Source organism: Myotis lucifugus, unplaced genomic scaffold (genome assembly GCF_000147115.1).
Source record: "Myotis lucifugus unplaced genomic scaffold, Myoluc2.0 scaffold_336, whole genome shotgun sequence".
Classification (NCBI taxonomy): domain Eukaryota; kingdom Metazoa; phylum Chordata; class Mammalia; order Chiroptera; family Vespertilionidae; genus Myotis; species Myotis lucifugus.
In genome coordinates, this window is record NW_005871384.1 from 699,227 (window position 1) to 708,439 (window position 9,213).

Sequence of the window (9,213 nt, forward strand, 5' to 3'; positions counted from 1 at the left end):
CTTAAAAATATGAACGCATTGCTAATCTAAGGCTGTTTGTTTGCTAGGGACTTTGATTTGCTAAAAGGTATTTGTGGCTTTTCTAGTCTGATTGGGACATTTAGGGGTGGGGCTCACAGTTCCTCAGGGCAGAGATTTTATGGGCCCCCTGCCTGTGCTGAATTAAATAATACAGGCCAGTGTCTTTTGGCTTGCTGGTTAAAGGAAGGTAATGGGCCCTAGGATCTGTAAAAATGGCTGGGAATAAAGCTGGATGAACTGAGTGACTAGGGGAGTCGGGGTTTGGATCCCCTCCCCAAGCCCAGGATAACTCTTAAAGTGGAGGGGACCCCCATTGACTTCCTTGTCGACACTGGGGCACAACATTTGGTCCTCTGCACCCCGCAAGGAAAACTGGCGAACAAAAAGTCCTGGGTGCAAGGGGCAACTGGTATGAGCCAGTATTCATGGACTACCCAAAGAACAGTAGATTTAGGAATGGGCCGGGTATCCCCACACTTTCATGGTGATACCGGAATGCCCCTACCCACTACTGGGGTGGGACCTACTGACCAAAATTGGAGCTCAAATAACTTTCAGACAAGGGGGGCCTCAGGTCACCGATGGGAGGGTCCGCCCTATTCAGGTCCTGACCATGAGGCTAGAGGATGAGTATCGCCTCCACCAGAAGGCTTCCCCAGTAGAGGGCAGTATGGAAAAATGGCTACAAGAATTAACAACAGCTTGGGCAGAGATGGGGGGTGGGGGGGTGGGGGGGGGCTGGCCACCCACAGGGCCCCAGTCCTGGTAGAACTAAAGCCAGGAGAAGGTCCAGTAAGACCTGGGATACATCCTAAAGGGCGGGCAGTGGAAGTTATCGGATGCCAGAAAAGAGACTGTTTTGAAAATCCCTACTCCCACCTCTCGAAGAGAAGTAAGGGAATTCTAGGATTGGCTGGCTACTGCCGCCTCTGCATACCGGGTTCCCCGAAATCGCCAGGCCCCTAGAGGGCCCCAGAGGGCTCACCAGGACATTTGGCCCCGCCTCCGTGCCATCCTAACCCCAACTCCTCATCAGCACAGACCAGCAGATTGGGTCTACATCAGAAGGCACCACCGGGAGACCCTCGAGCCACATTGGAAGGGTCCCTACACTGTGGTGCTGACGACCCCCACCACTCTCAAGGTAGACGGCGTCGAGACCTGGGTCCATCACACTCACGTCCGGTCAGCGGACCCATCCATGATCCGGGAAGACTTCGTCACCAAATGGAGCGTCGATCGAAATCAACGCCACCAGCTCAAGCTCAAGCTACGGCGTGCTCGACCTGCCTGATGCTGGTAACATTGCTCGCGATCACTCCTGCTACTGGAAGCCCCCACAATACCGTATAATAGACTTAGATGATGCCTGCATCTTCATGGACATGGCTCCAAAGAGACAAGGACAATTTATAGGAAGGTCAAGAATAGACTTTAGTCATTGTATTGATATGTTATATTGACCTTTGATTCTCTTGCAGGTTTGAATGTATGTTGGCTATCCTGGAAGGGGACTGTGTGGGGTGAACCCCAAAAGTAAAGGGTGTCTAGCTGCCAAGAGGGCAGGGGCCCAACTGGGCAGGGAAGAGTGCCCATCAGGTTTTGGTCTCTGTTGCGAGACAGTTGACGGTTGGCAGCCTGTATACTGTCTTGCAGGCCTGTGTAACCATGCCCATGTCAGGGTTTAGTAGAATAAAAGGTCTGAGGCATGGTTATGCATAGAAAGAAGGTTTTATGCCAACAGTTACTGTTTTGTCAAGAATCCATGAAAAGGAATTGGCAAGGAAAGTCAGAAAATCTTAGAGCAGATCACTATGTTTTTCTCCTTATATAATTCCTCTGAAATATTGGCAATGCTAAATGAGTCATGGCAATACATTTCTTTGCATGGATTCAATAAGACTGGTTCCTAATAGTGGTTTTATTAACGGAAAACTTTGACTGGAGTATCATGTTTTAAAGAGCCCCGTCTGAGCTCTAAAGACCTAAAGCCAGTAAAAATGCCACAAAGAAAGCCTGGTATCCTGCTTGGGAGCCCTGAAGATGGCTGGTGCTGGAGCATCAGGCCCATGCCCTACCATCACTGGCGGTTGGTAAGAGTAGAAGGGGAGCAATAAGGGTGCCTCTGCATCCCTGCGGAACCCCCACTCACTCTGGGCCACAACGAGTAGGAGGGCTACTGAGATGGGCCTTAAAGCCTGGAGCGTGGGCTCAGGTGGAGTTGCTACAGGTGAAGGATTCACCTAACTCAGCAGATACTGCAGGCGGGCCTGATGGCAGCTGGATGGCTTGGCTTCCTGGCCTTATGGGGCACATTAAGATTCAACCATGAGATTCCAGCAAAGGTGGTCGGTTACCATTCTTGTTGTGTTTATGCAAACATCAGGCCAAATTGAATACAGTAGATAAATTAATCTTAATTTGGTTTTTGATAGCCATGGAGGAATTTTAAGAAGAAAAGTCCTATTTCAATAGAAGTTGTTAAAGCTAAAATGGCTCTTTCCCTTCCACCGGACCATTTGTTAAGCATATAGGGATAGTTCAGTTGATAGTTGTGTGTGCCCAGTATGGGCCTCTAGCAACGGTGGAATAGAAATGCAGTGCGTCTCATGATTGAGCCGGAAGTTCCAAGACAAAGGGGGGAATGAAAGGGCGAGGACTACGCCCTCCATCTTGCCCCAGGGTAAGGGCTACGCCCTCCATCTTACCTTGGCCATGTGCTCGGCAAGGCTTCTTCCTGGAAGCCCAAGCCTCTGCTAGCCACACCCAGGACTTCTTTAAACTAACCAATGACAGTCAAGGGAAGTCGCCATAGATATGACCACATCCTGTGTAACAAGACACCGACTTGTGCCTGGCCAATCGGCAGGGCCCACAGTCCTTTCTCCTCCCCTTACTCCAACCCCCCTATAAAACCTCTCTCCACACAGAGTTAGCTCTCTCTGCTTTCTGCCGGTGCGTCGGCGAGGTGGGGGAGCCAAGCTAGCTTGAATAAAGAGTCTTATGCTTTGGCATCGGACCTGGCTGGCTCCCTGGTGTGGTTTCTTGGGGATCCTGAAATCTGGGCATAACAAGGAGTAGGTGTCTTTTGGAATGTGCATTTCCTAAGCTGTGGGTCAGTCCCTCAGTCCCTCAACAAGCACGGCTGGGCGCCCACTAAGTGCAGCCTGGGAAAGGCACTGAGATGTAGGAGCAGATGGGCCTTTGAGAGCAGCTTAGTTACGAGGGAGGAGCTTCCAGGGCAGGACTAGAGCTGTCAGAGACGCCACACAGCCCTGCACTTCTTCAGACAGGTGAGGACAGACAGAGGTCAGCAGTCTGCAGGCCAGAAGAGGGCCTTCATGTGACTTTGCTGGTATCTTGACCTTGGATCTCCAGCCTCCAGAGCTGTGAGCAATAGACTTCTGCTCAGAAATGCCCCAGCCTGTGGCATTTTGTTATAGCTGCCTGAAGGGACTAAGAGGACAGGCAGCCACTTTCCTAGAGTTTCTACAAATCAATGTAAACACGTGTGTAGTCTTATAAGTCAATATACATCCTCCTCTCTTATGGGGAAGTTGGCACGCTGTAAAGATTGTTTTATACCAGTGATGGCGAACCTATGACACACCTGTGAGAGGTGACACGTGAACTCATTTTTTGGTTGATTTTTCTTTGTTAAATGGCATTTAAATATATAAAATAAATATCAAAAAAAATCTTTGTTTTACTATGGTTGCAAATATCAAAAAATTTCTATATGTGACACAGCACCAGAGTTAAGTTAGGGTTTTTCAAAATGCTGACATACCGAGCTCAAAAGGTTCGCCATCACTGTTCTATACCCATGTTGTTTTCTTCCTTAGGTTCCCCCCATCGGTACAGAGAACGTGCTCCTTCACGCTTCTTTTATGACCCCCTAGCATTGCACCGTGTGGACGTGCCATAGTTTACTCAGACCTGCAATCTCTCCCATAGATGGATGTTTGGGTTGTTTCCAGGCGTTGCTATGACAAACAGCTCTGCAGTGAGTCACTGTGTACACACTTTTTTCTGTGTTTGTGAGCAGATCTCTGGGATAAATCCCTAGACATTGGATCAATGTGTCCAAGGGTAAAGGTGTTGGCAATTTTGCTAGATTTTTCCCATAGCGTCTCCCTACAGTTGTGCTAATTTGCCCGCCCCTTGGTGACATAGGGGAGTTCCCCCACAGACTCCCAAGAGGGAGCTGTCAGCCTCGGGCTTTTAAAACTAATGTGACAGGTAAAGTTCTTGTTTCAGTGGCTGTCATGTGCCTTCGTAATGGAGGTCTTTACTGGGATAGAGTAGACCAAGGTGAATGGAGGCCAAGGGCAGGGGTGTGTCTCTCCCGCTGCGCTCCCCACAAGAAGCAGCACTTGGAGCTGAGCCCTGGAGGGTTTATTATCCATTCCTGGGTGGGGTGGGGGACTCAGGCTTCTAGTGAGGAATTAGCTGGGGGCAGCGGCCCTTCACACGGGCCTGTAAGTCCCATTGTAGCTAAAGGGGGTAGGCTTCCAGCAGTCCCCATCCTCCTCAGGGATCCATCGCTGCACGTAGTTGGGGCCTTTGTCCCGGTGCCACACGATCACGGTGTCCCTGGATGCCCGGATGGGTCCTCGGGGAAGAAGTTGAAGGGCCGGAGCAGGAAGCCCACGGAGTTCCCGGGGGGTGGCCGTGTTGGGGATGTCCTCTGAGTGGGGGATGTGCAGGAAGCCCACTGTCACCCAGGCCACCAAGTCCTGTGGGAGAGAGGGGTGGGCAGTGGTGACGGGCTCAGAGAGGCGAGGGGTGGGCAACCCCTCAAGCTCTCCTCATAAGGAATGGGCAGATCTGGGGACCACTGAGCTTGCTCTCCACACAGCAAGGTACTGCTGGCAAAGGCCCCGGGATGGGGTGCAGGTCCCAGGACAGGGCGCAGGTCCCAGGATGGGGTGCAGGTCCCAGGACAGGGCGCAGGTCCCGGGACAGGGCACAGCTCTAGTCTTGGGCTGGGGCTGGAAGAAGGTGGGGCCAGTACCTCTTCTTCAATGTTGTCATTGTTTTGAAGAAACTCCTCAAAGACCACAGGCGGGTCCCAGGGGTCGTTCTGGTTGTAGATGCTGCTGCTGCACAGCTCAGACTCCCGATACTTGGTCACTGCCAGGGGGTACCTGTCGGGCAGAGCAGCCAGGTTGCTCTGGGCACTGGGGGTGGCCCAGCCCCTCCCAGGGCACATCTGCAGGGTCAATGACGTGGCTTTCCCTGATTTCCACATCTTGTCTTGGGGGCCTGTCAGTCTGACCCAGGGTCAGCGGGGGCTCAGGTACTCAGAACAGGCCTCCTCAAATACAGAGCAACACCCTGTAACACACACACACACACACACACACACACACACACACTCACACACACTGCCACACAGACCTAGAGTCTCAGACAGAAACACAGCCACCCCAGACACAGGGAAATGTAGGGAGAGGTTATAGAGTCAAGCCTTGGACTGAGCTGTGGCAGCGCCACATACAAGTCCCAGCTTGGAGGGCAGAGCCCTTCTAGCACAATTAAGCTTGACCTTAGAGTCCTCCCTTTGTCCTAGGTAGCTAATGGGCTGTGGGAGGTGCAGCAAGTGCTGCCAAAACAAGGCTCGAGTAAGGAAATAGATTTGAAACTCACAAGAACATTTAAACATTTTGACCACTCCCCTTGCTTTGCTTTGTGTGATCTGACTATAAAATAAAGCTTCTGTGAGCGTTCACCCCTGGCAGTGCTGGATGTGGTTCAGGGAAACACAGGGCAGGGCCTCCAGTCATCCCGGCCCCCAACCTCCCAGGCCTCCTCACCTGGCCCAGGTGAAAGCCCGCTCCTCCTGCCAGCCGGGTGGCAGCACCTGCTCAGCCATGGAGTGGATCTGCAGCCTGTAGCTGTGCTGGTGGCCCCAGCGGTTCTCCATGGGGCTGGTGAAGAGCAGGTACTTGGGCAAAGTCTGTCCAAAGCGGAAGGCTGCCTCGCGCTCGCGGGTGTACCCTGTCTGCTCTAGGGTTGGCTGGACCAGCCTGTGCTCCGGGCTCCAGGGGTTGGTGATGTTTTCTAGCTTCATGCCCAGCGTCTGGAAGCAATTCTTGGTGCCTGTGGGTGTGAAGGGAGATGCAGAATGAGGATCCAGCACCCAAAGTACACCTCCCCCCATTCTACACTGGGTCTCGACCCCAGACCACGTCCAGCAGCAAACCATCAGGGGCGAAGGGGGTGTCCGGGGTTCGCATGGAGCCAGATGTGGGGTGGGAGGAAGGGATTAAACATGAAAACCTACAGGAGAACCGGAGGCCGATGTAATGGGTCACGGAGGCTGCGGTGGTTGCGGTGGGACTTTGGGCAGTTCCTTTGAGCCCTGGGTCCCAGGCTTTGGGCTGTCCTGCAGCCCCAGAGAGGGCCGGCCCTCTTTCCCCAGGCAGGGGCTGTGTCCACCACCTGCTGTGGCCAGGGCGTGGGTGGAGGGGGCTGAGCCGGGTGGGGAGGGCGGGGTTAGGAAGCGGAGCCAACTGTCTGGTTCTGGGGCGGTTCTGACTTGATGTCAGGCCACATCCTGCCACAAGGCCTAGGCCAGAGTGACACCATTAACCCAGGAGACACAGTGAGTAACCCCAATGGTGCTGCGTACACCTCCAGGTGCCAGGCAGCAGCGACCTTGCTGACATCGAGGCATTGTCCTCTCTGCTACCCTGAGTGCACCTTTCTACCCAACCCACCCGACCCAGGGGTCAGCGCAGCCACAGGGCAGGGACAGGGTCCAGGCTGCCGCACCCTGGGCAGCACTGGGACGCTGTTCACGTTCACCCCTTCCGGGGGCTCAGGGACTCCAGCCCTGCGGGCTCAGAGCAGGTGAGGCACGTTCTCCTGATGGTGTGCGTCCGGGGTGCAGCATCGTCTCCCACAGTGGGAGTCAGTGTTTGCACACAGAGGTCTGGCCTGGGGACGTCTGGCCCAAGCGAGTCCTACCTGCCACATCCAGGTCTACGCGGTAGTGCACCAGGTGAGTGTGCATGTTGCCAATCAAGTGCGTGTGCAGGCGTGTTCCGTAGCGCAGCCCCTCGGGCGTGTAGAAGGTGGCGTGCACATAGCCAGTGGCGTGCATCTTGGCCTCCATCACCCCGTTGGGGTAGAAGATGAAGTCCCAAATGTAGTCATAGTTGTAGACCGTGGACGTCGTCCGCAGCACCAGCACCTGGCCCTGGAGCCCTGCATAGAAGTTGAAGCCACCGTTGAAGTCGGAGTCAAAGTGGCGCCGAAGGGGCACCCCTGTGGGCATCTCGAAGACACAGAGGGCTCGGGGGTAGTGGACAGGGTCGTCGGCATCATAGTAGTGGACGGCATCCAGGAAGGTGGCTGTCTCTGGGCAGTCGATGCCGGGGGCCAACTCATGGGTGACGGTGCCCAAACCCCAGCCGACGTCGCTGTACTTGGTCTGCATGCCCGCAGGTGTGTGGCCTCCATACAGCGCCACTGCCTCCTGGACGCTCACCTCGTAGGCAATGCGCTCCCCACCGAAATGCACGTTCAGCACCTGCAGCCCCGTGGAGGACCGCAGCCTGAAGGCGAAGCTCCAGCCCCCGTAGAGCACGGCGTTGCCCTCCAGCCTGTAGCGGGGGCCTTGGGGCTGGACCAGGTGGGGGCCCTTCAAGGTCATGGGGCTGGGGAAGTGCCCACGTGGCTTGTAGGACGAGAAGAGGGACGGCTCCTCTGTGCCCTCAGCCCCCTTGCCGTCAGGGAGCGTGTCCTCCAGGACCACCACGTCCACCTCTCCGGCATCGTACTTCCGGGCCAGCTCTTCTGGGCTTCGGTAGAACTTCCCATTGTACCAGACCTGCTCCACCGCCCAGTCCTGGGCGTTCATGCTGCTGTGGTCCAGGAGGAGCTCCAGGCCTGTGGGGTGCAAGTAGAAGCCTTCCACAAAGCGCTGCAAGATGAACCAGGTGCGGCGCTCGCCTGAGGCCAAGCCCTGAGGGGCCACGTCGGTGAAAGTCAGGCATCGGGTGTGACAGTCCTGGAAGGAGAAGCCCGTGGTGTCCAGGAAAAATCGGTGCAAGGGCCTGGTGGCCTCCTGCAGTGTGTGGCTCAGTAGGACATACTCCGCTGAGGAGATGGGCCTGGAGTTCCAGGACATCTGGTGCCCAGGCCTGGGGGGCAGCGGGCGCAGGTAGTGGGGCCTTGGCAGGGGCCCCACGGCAAACTCGGTGACGTTGGGATGCTCCTCGGCTCCGAAGAAGATGACGGCACGCGCCTCCCGAACAGGCCGCCTCTGACCCTGGTCCAGAAATTTCAGCACCTGCTGCTTCCTGGGCAGCAGCATCTCAATGAGGAACACGTAGTTCTTGGCGATGGTTGATCCTTTGGAGGGCTCCAGCCTCAGGTCCTTCCGGGACCAAAGGAAGCTGTGCACGGCCTTCAGCTCCTCTGTGCTCAGGTCCGCGAACACCCCGGCCTGGCTGCGCAGGTTCTGTGGGGAATGATTGCCCATGGCCAGCGTCTGCAGCATCAGGACAGCAGCCATGGCCCAGCCGAGGGCTGGGCTTTCTCGCCTCATGGCTCTAGAATGTGGGAAACATGAACTTAGTTGTTTTATGGGAAGATATGGGTTTCCACTAGGCTGGCCCCGTAGTTTCCCAAAAACACAGCTTCATCCCTTGGTCGCCATGCCAGCCAGTGGCCATGCTGGCGCAGCGGGGGCCCCAGGCTGCTCAGACCTGTGCTTTCCATTGATTTTAATTCTACACTCTCCTCGCTCGTCTGTAAGCCTTGGTTAGTCCTGCAGATTTTCATACCTATGTCAACTCTGCTTTCCCCTTATCTGTGCATTATCTCAGAATGGCTGCACCTCTACTGCTGTGGACTGAGACTAACAGTAGTTAGCTTATCAATGCGATATTCAGCAGGGCTGAAAATCAGGATAATATTGCCCTGCTGTGGGCCAAATGGCTCAGGGGAATTTTTACCCTGATAATCCTGTTACTGTTTACCAAACCTTACCTTTGATATGCCTTATGCATTCCTAAAGGGCAAATGTGTGTTCAATTGAATAAAAGCAAATGGGACCCAGAAGTCAGAGAGCCTCTCCACTAGAGAAAGGTTTTCTGCCTGGCCCCCTATGCTTATAAATTCATATTTCTTGTCTAGTGTATTCGTTTGTGCACGGCCCCTTTTCCAGATCCTGAACCC

General features: G+C 54.7%; 1 pseudogene; it reads right to left on the minus strand.

The window, feature by feature from the left end:
* Window positions 1–4,490: 4,490 nt before the first annotated feature.
* LOC102438555 lies at window positions 4,491–8,581 on the minus strand (annotated as a pseudogene).
* Window positions 8,582–9,213: the final 632 nt, after the last annotated feature.